We start from the raw sequence: 12,971 nt of genomic DNA on the forward strand, positions 1-12,971 counted from the left end.
CGCCAAGGATCTTAGCACTCTGGGAGGAGGACACAAGGGAGTTGTCAACCGTGATGGCGAGATCATGGAACGGGCAGTCCTTCCCCGGGAGGAAGAGCAGCTCCGTCTTGCCGAGGTTCAGCTTGAGGTGGTGATCCATCATCCACACTGATATGTCTGACAGACATGCAGAGATGCGATTCGCCGCCTGTTTATCAGAAGGGGGAAAGGAGAAGATTAATTGTGTGTCGTCTGCATAGCAATGATAGGAGAGACCATGTGAGGATATGACAGAGCCAAGTGACTTGGTGTATAGCGAGAATAGGAGAGGGCCTAGAACAAAGCCCTGGGGGACACCAGTGGTGAGAGCGCATGGTGCGGAGACAGATTCTCGCCACGCCACCTGGTAGGAGCGACCTGTCAGGTAGGACGCAATCCAAGCGTGGGCCGCGCTGGAGATGCCCAACTCGGAGAGGGTGGAGAGGAGGATCTGATGGTTCACAGTATCAAAGGCAGCAGATAGGTCTAGAAGGATGAGAGCAGAGGAGAGAGAGTTAGCTTTAGCAGTGCGGAGAGCCTCCGTGACACAGAGAAGAGCATTCTCAGTTGAATGCCCAGTCTTGAAACCTGACTGATTAGGATCAAGAAGGTCATTCTGAGAGAGATAGCAGGAGAGCTGGCCAAGGACGGCACGTTCAAGAGTTTTGGAGAGAAAAGAAAGAAGGGATACTGGTCTGTAGTTGTTGACATCGGAGGGATCGAGTGTAGGTTTTTTCAGAAGGGGTGCAACTCTCGCTCTCTTGAAGACGGAAGGGACGTAGCCAGCGGTCAAGGATGAGTTGATGAGCGAGGTGAGGTAGGGGAGAATGTCTCCGGAAATGGTCTGGAGAAGAGAGGAGGGGATAGGGTCAAGTGGGCAGGTTGTTGGGCGGCCGGCCGTCACAAGACAAGAGATTTCATCTGGAGAGAGAGGGGAGAAAGAGGTCAAAGCACAGGGTAGGGCAGTGTGAGCAGGACCAGCGGTGTCGTTTGACTTAGCAAACGAGGATCGGATATCGTCAACCTTCTTTTCAAAATGGTTGACGAAGTCATCCGCAGAGAGGGAGGAGGGGGGGGGGAGGGGGAGGAAGATTCAGGAGGGAGGAGAAGGTAGCAAAGAGCTTCCTAGGGTTAGAGGCAGATGCTTGGAATTTAGAGTGGTAGAAAGTGGCTTTAGCAGCAGAGACAGAAGAGGAGAATGTAGAGAGGAGGGAGTGAAAGGATGCCAGGTCCGCAGGGAGGTGAGTTTTCCTCCATTTCCGCTCGGCTGCTCGGAGCCCTGTTCTGTGAGCTCGTAGTGAGTCGTCGAGCCACGGAGCAGGAGGGGAGGACCGAGCCGGCCTGGAGGATAGGGGACAGAGAAAATCAAAGGATGCAGAAAGGGAGGAGAGGCGGGTTGAGGAGGCAGAATCAGGAGATAGGTTGGAGAAGGTTTGAGCAGAGGGAAGAGATGATAGGATGGAAGAGGAGAGAGTAGCGGGAGAGAGAGAGCGAAGGTTGGGACGGCGCAATACCATCCGAGTAGGGGCAGAGTGAGAAGTGTTGGATGAGAGCAAGAGGGAAAAGGATACAAGGTAGTGGTCGGAGATTTGGAGGGGAGTTGCAATGAGATTAGTGGAAGAACAGCATCTAGTAAAGATGAGGTCAAGCGTATTGCCTGCCTTGTGAGTAGGGGGGGGGGGAGGTGAGAGGGTGAGGTCAAAAGAGGAGAGGAGTGGAAAGAAGGAGGCAGAGAGGAATGAGTCAAAGGTAGACGTGGGGAGGTTAAAGTCACCCAGAACTGTGAGAGGTGAGCCATCCTCAGGAAAGGAACTTATCAAGGCGTCAAGCTCATTGATGAACTCTCCAAGGGAACCTGGAGGGCGATAAATGATAAGGATGTTAAGCTTGAAAGGGCTGGTAACTGTGACAGCATGGAATTCAAATTAGGAGATAGACAGATGGGTCAGGGGAGAAAGAGAGAATGTCCACTTGGGAGAGATGAGGATTCCAGTGCCACCACCTCGCTGGCTCGATGCTCTAGGGGTATGCGAGAACACGTGGGCAGACGAAGAGAGAGCAGTAGGAGTAGCAGTGTTATCTGTGGTAATCCATGTTTCCGTCAGCGCCAGGAAGTGTAGGGACTGGAGGGTAGCATAGGCTGAGATGAACTCAGCCTTGTTGGCTGCAGACCGGCAGTTCCAGAGGCTGCCGGAGACCTGGAACTCCACGTGGGTCGTGCGCGCTGGGACCACCAGGTTAGAGTGGCAGCGGCCACGCGGTGTGAAGCGTTTGTATGGCCTGTGCAGAGGGGAGAGAACAGGGATAGACAGACACATAGTTGACAAGCTACAGAAGTGTTGTTTCTTGTATTATTGTCTCTTGTGTCTTTAGAGAACTGTTTCACTTTGATATCCTTTTTCTTCTGTCCTGATTTTCTTTATTTTCTTCTGTTAACTAGATATTCTTTGTTGTTCTTCGTTAGCTAGCTAGCTTCTTCCAAAAGAGTCCCTAGCAACTGCTTAGCAACTGGTAAACAATTCAGCTAGCTAAGATAACTACAATTTTATGAAAAATAGTTATTTTTCAAAAGCCTATCTTCTTTGTTTGTTGCTTGTTTTTTCTCCTATTCAGTCTTGCAGTTTTCTTTTGCTTTTTTCCGATGTACTTCACTCTAAAAACCATATACATTTCAATATTTGTAGGAGCTCATTTTTCAGCTGCTGCTGCTCAAATTGGAGTTCCAATTTCAATTCCAAGCAAGTGCCAGGACCGTCTCCTAAAGTTGATTCAGCTGCGGGATCGGGGCACCACCAGTACAGAGCTTGCTCAGGAATAGCAGCAGGCAGGTGTGAGTGCATCTGCACACACAGTGAGGCGAAGACATTTGGAGGATGGCCTTGGGTCAAGAAAGGCAGCAAAGAAGCCACTTTTCTCCAGGAAAAACATCAGGGACAGACTGATATTCTGCAAAAGGTACAGGGATTGGACTGCTGAGGACTGGGGTAAAGTAATTTTCTCTGATGAATCCCCTTTCCAATTGTTTGGGGCATCTGGAAAAAAGCTTGTCCGGAGAAGACAAGGTGAGCGCTACCATCAGTCCTGTGTCATGCAAACAGTAAAACATCCTGAGCCCATTCATGTGTGGCGTTGCTTCTCACCCAAGGGAGTAGGCTCACTCACAATTTTGCCTAAGAACACAGCCATGAATAAAGAATGGTACCAACACATCCTCTGAGAGCAACTTCTCCCAACCATCCAGGAACAGTTTGGTGACGAACAATGCCTTTTCCAGCATGATGGAGCACCTTGCCATAAGGCAAAAGTGATAACTAAGTGGCTCGGGGAACAAAACATAGATATTTTGGGTCCATGGCCAGGAAACTCTCCAGACCTTAATCCCATTGAGAACTTGTGGTCAATCCTCAAGAGGCGGGTGAACAAACAAAAACCCACAAATTCTGACAAACTCCAAGCATTGATTATGCAAGAATGGGCTGCCATCAGTCTCGGCAGCAACAATGGGCTGCCGAGATCTTCAGTTTCTTGGCAATTTCTCGCATGGAATAGCCTTCATTTCTCAGAACAAGAATAGACTGACGAGTTTCAGAAGAAAGGTCTTTATTTCTGGACATTTTGAGCCTGTAATCGAACCCACAAATGCTGATGTTCTAGATACTCAACTAGTCTAAAAAAGGCCAGTTTTATTGCTTCTTTAATCAGAACAACAGTTTTCAGCTGTGCTAACATAATTGCAAAAGGGTTTTCTAATGATCAATTAGCCTTTTAAAATTTTAAACTTGGATTAGCTAACACAACGTACCATTGGAACACAGGAGTGACGGCTGCTGATAATGGGCCTCTGTAGGCCTATGTAGATATTCCATAAACAATCTGCCATTTCCAGCTACAATAGTCATTTACAACATTAGCAATGTCTACATAGTATTTCTGATCAATTTGATGTTATTTTAATGGACAAAAAAATGTGCTTTTCTTTCAATAACAAGGACATTTCTAAGTGACCCCAAACTTTTGAACGGTAGTGTGTGTGTGTGTATATATATATATATATATATATATATATATATATATATATATATATATATATATATATATATATTTATATATTTTACCTCTCTTCTGAGATTTTCTATTAGCTTCAGATTGTCTGTTCTACTGAACGCTTCCGGAATACAGACATATTGCTTAAATATCGGAATCACTCAAGTGTTCGGTGCAGGTTGTGTCTCTTGAAAGAAGGGGAGAGGGAGAGGTTGGATCCTTGAATAAAATGCTATCAGTTTATCTCATTTACTGGGCAATCAGAGCCCTGGAATGCAGGCCGAAATGGAGTTTTAGTTGTTGTGATGCGTCATAAATCAAAGGAGTGTGAGCTTTTTAAGGTGATCAATCGTTTTAGTCAATATGGGAAGAACAGGTTGTGTAAAGGGGTCTTGAGAAACTGTTGCTACTGTGAAGTCTTGTCTGTAGCCAAGGAGATATCTTAGCCAGGCAGTTATGTTTATAAATTAGGAGGGCCAGGGAAGTATTCCTGACCACATGACCTACCCAGGAAAACCTCTGGATCCTAGTTATAGACTTCAACTTGGGTCAAGAGTTTTTCCTGGGCAGATCATGTGGTCAGGAAAATATTTTGCTCCCTACATACCATGCGTCCTAATTCCATTCCTTATTCCTGCTTATTGCTTAAGAGTCTAAGCTGCTTATGTCTAAGCTGACATATGGCATTGTTTTAACATGGTCATGTATAATTTAGCTATTTGATTTTGAATTGTAGGACCACTTTAGGTATCAAGAAAATATATAAAAATGGTTTGATAAAATATTGAATTTGGCCTTTACTACCATAGCCCATATAAATGCATTGAATAACAGATTCATAAATTGCAGAAAATACTGTCAAAAAATAAATCATAAGGAATATGTTTTTGAAGTGATTGTCCTATATCTAGGAGATATAAGAATGCTCAGGTAAATATTTTTTTGTACACATATTTAACCCTTTTTGGGGGTAGGCACAATACTACCTCCATACTTCCATAAAATGTTTTAACCGGGACCAGTTACCTTCAGACGAGTCCCGTGACACTTGTGGGGGACGTAGAGCAAAACGGACACCACCATCATGTTCGTTCCGACGCTACAGATGTTTTTGTTTGAAGACCGATTTTCGTGATGTCTCATGGTCTGACAAACACCGCTGTAGCTCGGCCACTTTCCACCGCAGATGAGGAAGGGTGGCATAGCGGATGTGGAGGCTTTTGATGGGGATTTTTACAGTGGGGGGGGGAAGAGTATTTGATCCCCTGCTGTTTTTGTACGTTTGCCCACTGATAAAGAAAGGATTAGTCTATAATTTTAATGGTAAGTTTATTTGAACAGTGAGAGACAGAATAACAACAAAAATATCCAGAAAAACGCATGTCAAAAATGTTATAAATTGATTTGCATTTTAATGAGGGAAATAAGTATTTGACCCCCTCTCAATCAGAAAGATTTCTGGCTCCCAGGTGTCTTTTATACAGGTAACGAGCTGAAATTAGGAGCAAACTCTTAAAGGCAGTGCTCCTAACCGCAGCTTGTTACCCGTGTCCACAGAAGCAATCAATCAATCAGATTCCAAACTCTCCACCATGGCCAAGACCAAAGAGCTCTCCAAGGATGTCAGGGACAATATTGTAGACCTACACAAGGCTGGAATGGGCTACAAGACCATCGCCAAGCAGCTTGGTGAGAAGGTGACAACATTTGGTGCGATTATTCGCAAATGGAAGAAACACAAAAGAACTGTCAATATCCCTCAGCCTGGGGCTCCATGCAAGATCTCACCTCGTGGGGTTGCAATGATCGTGAGAACGGTGAGGAATCAGCCCAGAACTACATGGGAGGATCTTGTCAATGATCTCAAGGCAGCTGGGACCATAGTCACCAAGAAAACAATTGGTAACACACTACGCCGTGAAGGACTGAAATCCTGCAGCGCCCGCAAGGTCCCCCTGCTCAAGAATACATATACATGCCCGTCTGAAGTTTGCCAATGAACATCTGAATGATTCAGAGGACAACTGGTGAAAGTGTTGTGGTCAGATGAGACCAAAATGGAGCTCTTTGGCATCAACTCAACTCACAGTGTTTGGAGGAGGAGGAATGCTGCCTATGACCCCGTCAAACATGGAGGTGGAAACATTATGCTTTGGGGGTGTTTTTCTGCTAAAGGGACAGGACAACTTCACCGCATCAAAGGGACGATGGACGGGACCATGTACCGTCAAATCTTGGGTGAGAACATCCTTCCCTCAGCCAGGGCATTGAAAATGGGTCGTGGATGGGTATTCCAGCATGACAATGGCCCAAAACACACGGCCAAGGCAACAAAGGAGTGGCTCAAGAAGAAGCACATTAAGGTCCTGGAGTGGCCTAGCCAGTCTCCAGACCTTAATCCCATAGAAAATCTGTGGAGGGAGCTGAAGGTTCGAGTTGCCAAACGTCAGCCTCGAAACCTTAATGACTTGGAGAAGATCTGCAAAGAGGAGTCGGACAAAATCCCTCCTGAGATGTGTGCAAACCTGGTGGCCAACTACAAGAAACGTCTGACCTCTGTGATTGCCAACAAGGGTTTTGCCACCAAGTACTAAGTCATGTTTTGCAGAGGGGTCAAATACTTATTTCCCTCATTAAAATGCAAATCATTTTAGAACATTTTTGACATGCGTTTTTCTGGATTTTTTTGTTGTTATTCTGTCTCTCACTGTTCAAATAAACCTACCATTCAAATTATAGACTGATCATTTCTTTGTAAGTGGACAAACGTACAAAATCAGCAGGGGATCAAATACTTTTTTCCCCTACTGTAGATTGACGCACTGGTGCATCAATAGACTAGGGGGATTTATACAAACCTTTAGTTGAAGAGAAAAGAGACAGGCTGGCAATGTTAACACAGAATTTGCACACAAAAATACAGTACCTGAAGAAGGTGTGGTTTTATGAACAAATATAAAAAATATATGCACTCACTACTGTAAGTTACTCTTGATAAGAGTGTCTGCTAAATGACTAAAATGTCAAATGTTTATTTTGGGCCATTTTAGTCAGGGAAGTCAATTTAGCAGTCTGACTATTGATTGAAAGTCACTTTAACTTCCATTGTTAGTCGAGAACAGTTCCTGTGGCATATAGTAGAGGCAGGACATGCAGAGTGAATGCTTTCCACCATGTCGACTGCGTGTCCACTATACGCTTTCCTGAGAGGAAGTGCACAACAGATACAGCCCCTAATATCCCATTGCACTGCCAGAGCCGTGTGCAGTGTAATGAACTTCTCATGTGCTTAAAGAATGATGCAGGATGCATGGCGACACAACTGACAGCCTCTTAATGTGTTTCTCAGCAGCGGCCCGGCATTGGGGCTCTTGGTACGAGCTGCTCGCACACCACCCGCATGCCTCCCGCCTTTAAAACCCACTGGAAAATCGATGGGCGATAAAGTGTTGTGTTCTGGGGGAGGCCCTTCTGATTACTACAGACTGTCAGGCTTCATTAATGTATTTCTCTTTTAAAGAAGGAAAGTGTATCAAATGCTCATTGTTTGATATGTGGGGTTTAGCGTATTCAGTGGGAAGAGGCAACAGATGGGCAGAGATGAAGGGATGGAGAGCGAAAGAGGGGGAAGAAATGAGGAGAGAAGAAGAGCTGTGGTTCAGATCCTTCACAGTTTTATAGATGAGGACATTTGATCTTGTAAGGGGGACAGCAGTGAGGTTTTTAGTGGTAGACAAAAATGATTAGACAGAAATGATTTTGTCTAATAATTAAACAATGTTCATGTTTACCAGTTACACATGTCTTGCCATGTTCTGTCAGTTGCATTTATGCCAGATTTGTATTCACAGGTAGCCTTGTTATAAACTGCAGCTAGATGTGAGTCGGTTGAAAATGAGTTGGCTTGAAACCAGAGATGTTCATTGCAAATGACTACTCTTCTTCGAGTTGGTGTTCAGAAGCTACATTGATGTGTAGATAGCATTGTTGTATCATTCCACAGAGAATAATCATCCCCCTTCAACTGACGGAAACCCTTTTACTGCTTATCCTAGCCCTAACCCTAACTCTTTTTCTCATTAAGGTTAGGGTATAAAGTACGTACAATAATATCCAGAGTGGTAACCCAGAGTCCTCCACTCTACCTCAGTGTGTTAGGGCCATTCCAAAACACAAATCTTCTTCCTTTTCAGCCATTCTTTAGTTGATTTACTCGTGTGCTTTGGGTAATTATCTTGTTGCATCACCCAACCTCTCTTAAGCTTGAGGTCATGGACTGCTGCCCTGACATTCTCCTGTAAAATGTATTGATACACTTCTGAATTAATTGTTTCATGAATGATTGCAAGTCGTCTAGGCCCTGAGGCAGCAAAGCAGCCACAAACCATGATGCTCCCTCCACCATGCTTCACATTTTGGATGAGGTTTTGGTGTTGGTGTGCAGTGCCCTTTTTCCTCCACACACTAATGTGCATTTTTCCCAAAAAGTAAAACTTTTGTCTCATCTGTCCACAGCACATTTTCCCAGAAGCATTGTGGAACATCCAGGTAGTCTTGGGCAAACTTGAGACGTGCCGCAATGTATGTTTTAGACAGCAGGGGTTTCCTTCGTGGTGTCCATCCATGAACACCATTGTTGTTCAGTGTTTTTCTGATAGTGGACACATGAACACAGACTTTTGTTGTTTTCTGGAGGTCTTTTGCTAATACCCTTGGGTTCTTTCTCACCTCTTTTAGGATTGTCCTTTGTGCTCTTGGAGTGATCTTCACAGGACGCCCACTCCTAGGTAGAGTAGCAACAGTCCTGAATCTTCTCCATTTGTAGACAATTTGTCTTACCGTGGATTGATGAACACCAAGGTCTTTAGCAATGCTTTTGTAACCTTTTCCAGCTTCGTGCATCTCTATAATGCGTCTTCTAAGGTCCTGTGAAAGTTGTTGGGATCGAGGCATGGGTCACACTAACCAATCTTTCTGGAGAAGAACAGATTTGTCAGTAACCAGGCTTTGTGTGCCTTTATTTAAAGGGCAGGGCACCTGTGCAACCCTCCAATCTCATCTCCTTAATTGAAACACCTGACTCCAAATAGTCATTAACACAGAGGTTCACTTACTTTTTCCAGCTTGCACTGTGAATGATTACTCAATGTCTTCAATAAAAATGTGAAAAGTACAACTGTTTGTGTGTTATTAGTTTAGTCATATTGTGTTTGTCTATTATTGTGACTTAGATGAAGATCAGACTACATTTTATGAGTAATCAATGCAGAAATCCAGGTAATTCCAAAGGGTTCACAAACTTTTTCTTTCAACTCTAGCAATGACACCGGGGTGAGCACCCCTACTCTTACAACAAGTGCCATGGGAATTTGAATGACCGCACAGAGTCAGGACACCCATTTTAACGTCCCATCCGAATGACAGCACCCTATGCAGGGCAATGTCCCCAAATGAGATCAAGGTTTGAAATGATTATATTTTTGTCAAATATTATATCTGTTTGGTCTTCTTGCAGTCAATTTGCAATCTAATATTTAATTTTATTATGTTCCGGGTCCACGACCATCCACTCAAGAAAAAATTGCCCCACAGCTTAATCTAGTTGATGATCCCTGCTGTAGGTTATCTATCATCCCATCTGACAGCGCCTGTTTTTACTGCATCAAATCAATGTAAAGAAGCTAAAATAGCCAGATGTTAGTTAGCTAGCTAGGCTAGTTGAGGCTATTTTGCTGCGCTCCCCATCCTTGTCTACAGCAACTCCATTCAGATTGAACAACAGCATACCTGTCGGTTGCTCATTGTAGCCTACTCCTTCTCATTTAGCTAACTTAATCCCATAATTTTAAACCCAATTTACATTGATCATTGATTAGAGATCTCCCACTTTACCTTGCTGCTACACATGGAGCCTCTGACTGTAGTGGGGAAGGGAGATACCTAGTCAGTTGCACAACTGAATGCATTTAACCAAAATGTGTCTTCCGCATTTAACCCAACCGATCTGAATCAGAGAGGTGCGGGGGGGCTGCCTTAATCGACACCCACGTCATCAGCACCCAGTTGTTGTTGGGGGTTAACTGCCTTGCTCAAGGGCAGGATGGCAAATTTGTCCACCTTGTCGGCTCGGGGATTTGATCCAGCTACCATTCGGTTACTGGCCCAACGCTCTTAACTGCTAGTGTCAACAACAACAAGCTACACGCATGAAACCTGTGTAGGCTATATTACAACAACAAAAAATGTTTACCTTAAATTAACTAGGCAAGTCAGTTAAGATCAAATTCTTATTTACAATGACAGCCTAGGAACAGTGGGTTAACTACCTTGTTCAGGGGCAGAACAACAGATTTTTACCTTGGGGATTCGATCTAGCAACCTTTTGATTACTGGTCCAACGCACTAATCACTAGGCTACCTGCTGCCTATGTTATGTCTTTTTTTTATGGGACGCACATCATAAAAACATTCAAGAGTTTGTTGTATTAAATTATGAATTTTAAATGGAATGGTATATCTGTGTGTAGCAATGTCACATAGATCATCGTATTAATTTGAGACAATGCCTTTTCATTGTTAAAATAAGCCTATGATTTTTTTTTCTTCTAAAATATCAATATTCTCGTAAGTACACAACACTAAACAATACATTAATTGGACTATAGCGGTGACAAACGGTGCCCACAAACTGTTAGGGCCTACATAAAGCTGTCTCATCAGCAGAGTCCCAACATCTTACCACTGTTACACTTCAGCGGAGCCTTGTCTGCTAGCGAAAACAGTTGATTCAGCCACATTTACTGCCTTTTAAAAAAGCTTATATGGCTGACTTGCTTAAACAAATGTGGTTTCTACTGACAATTGAGATGTACCAGCTATGGCATAAGGGGACGACGAGCGGATAAGAGGCAATCCGTAATTTCGATTAAGACATTAATGAGCGAGCTAGGACGGACATAGTCAATATAACTCTTTTTTCAGCACTTTTGAAATGTACAGTGACAGAAGTCAGAACATGGGCAATTCTTACAGTATTCTCCCTATACGCCAAGTCAGAACCGTAGGATAAATAAAGGGGGCATATAAGCAGACAATGAAGGCTAAATTGTGAGGGGATAAGGGACCAAATTAATAGGGTGAGGCACATGGGCTACTAACAGCTTACTAAACAACATACACTTAGTATTACTTTCTTAGCTACAGTATACATATCTCCCTTGCATATTACATAATTTCTGCAGCAACATACAATACATTTTCAGACTCACCTTGTTGTGCTGTGCTCACTTAAACAGGAATGTGGTGTGGTGGTCATTCCTGGGCAAATTTTGTCATCAAAGTCTGGCATTCTCTGCATTTATGGTGCTTTCAAAACAACTGGGAACAACAAGGTTGAATCATGACGTCAGTGATCTTCAGGTTGGAGCTCAAGAAAGAGGCCTGAGTTCCCAATTTTGAATTCCCAGTTGGATGATCGTTCAAAACATATTTTCCCAGTCAGAGCTCATTTTTCTCTGTTCCCAGAGATTTCCCAGTTCTGAGTTTCCAGTTGTTTTGAGTGCAGCAGAAGTCATGCTGGATTGACAGCATGGCCAATATTGAATGTTTATCCTTTTAAGCTTGGAAAAGAGACCCTTAAACCCAGACTTGGACCACACATCCACTCCACTGAATAGCAGGATTCCATCCAAACCACTCATTGTTGAATTTGCGATTTCCAACTTGTTGTGTAATGTTTATGTGTAATGTCCAATGGCCGATGAGCACCAATACGTTTCATCTATAATTTCTCTTCATTTGAAAAGGATTTGCCAGTAGATTGTCAACTTGATTCATGATTTCAATTTTATTTAACTGGTCAAGTCAGTTAAGAACAAATTCTTATTTACAATGACGGCCTACTCCGGCCAAAACCGGGTGGACGCTGGGCCAATTGTGTGCCACCCTATGGGACTCCCAATCATAGCCAGATGTGATACAGCCTGGTTTCAAACCAGGTACTATAGTGACGCCTCTTGCACTGAGATGCAGGGCCTTCGACCGCTGCGCCACTCGGGAGCCCGAAGATGACTGCTAGCTTGCTAACTAAGATTTTGAAAGTATGATGTTGACATGATCAGTCCAATCAAAGCTACTGCAGATATGACGTGATTTTACATAATGTTATCTGTGGGCAATGACCTTGAGCATTCTTGGATGGGCACTTCTAATGTAATAGGTAGCCTAGTGGTTGGAGCGTTGGGCCAGTAACCGATGGACATCCAGATATTAATACATACCATACGGAATGTAACATACACTACATGACCAAAAGTTTGTGGATACCTGTTCGCCGAACATCTCATTCCAAAATCATGGGCACTAATATGGTGTTGGTTCCCCCTTTGCTGCTATAACAGCCTCCACTCATCTGGGAAGACTTTCCACTAGATGTTGGAACATTGCTGCAGGGACTTAGCATTAGTGAAGTTGGGCACTGATGTTGGGCGATTAGTCCAATTCATCCCAAAGGTGTTCAAAGGGGTTGAGGTCAGGGCTTTGTGCAGGCCAGTCAAGTTATTCCACACCGATCTCAACAAACCATTTCTGTATGGACCTCGCTTTGTGCACAGTGGCATTGTCATTCTGAAATAGGAAAGAGCCTTCCTCAAACTGTTGCCACAAAGATCAAATCAAATGTATTTGTCACATACACATGGTTAGCAGGTGTTAATGCAAGTCTAGCGAAATGCTTGTGCTTCTAGTTCCGACCATGCAGTAATATCTAACAAGTAATATAACCTAACAATTTCACAACAACTATCTTATACACACAAGTGTAAAGGAATGAATACGAATATGTACATAAAAATATATAAATGAGTGATGGCCGAACGGCATAGGCAAGATGCAGTAGATGGTATAGAGTA

General features: G+C 43.6%; 1 protein-coding gene across 5 annotated transcripts in view; it reads left to right on the top strand.

Moving 5' to 3' along the window:
- LOC106569352 (arf-GAP with GTPase, ANK repeat and PH domain-containing protein 3) overlaps positions 1 to 12,971 on the top strand; it is a 285,633-nt gene that overhangs the window by 235,041 nt on the left and 37,621 nt on the right. The gene's annotated exons all lie outside the window — the stretch shown is intronic.

Source organism: Salmo salar, chromosome 14 (assembly GCF_965601325.2).
Source record: "Salmo salar chromosome 14, fSalSal1, whole genome shotgun sequence".
In the NCBI taxonomy this organism is placed as follows: domain Eukaryota; kingdom Metazoa; phylum Chordata; class Actinopteri; order Salmoniformes; family Salmonidae; genus Salmo; species Salmo salar.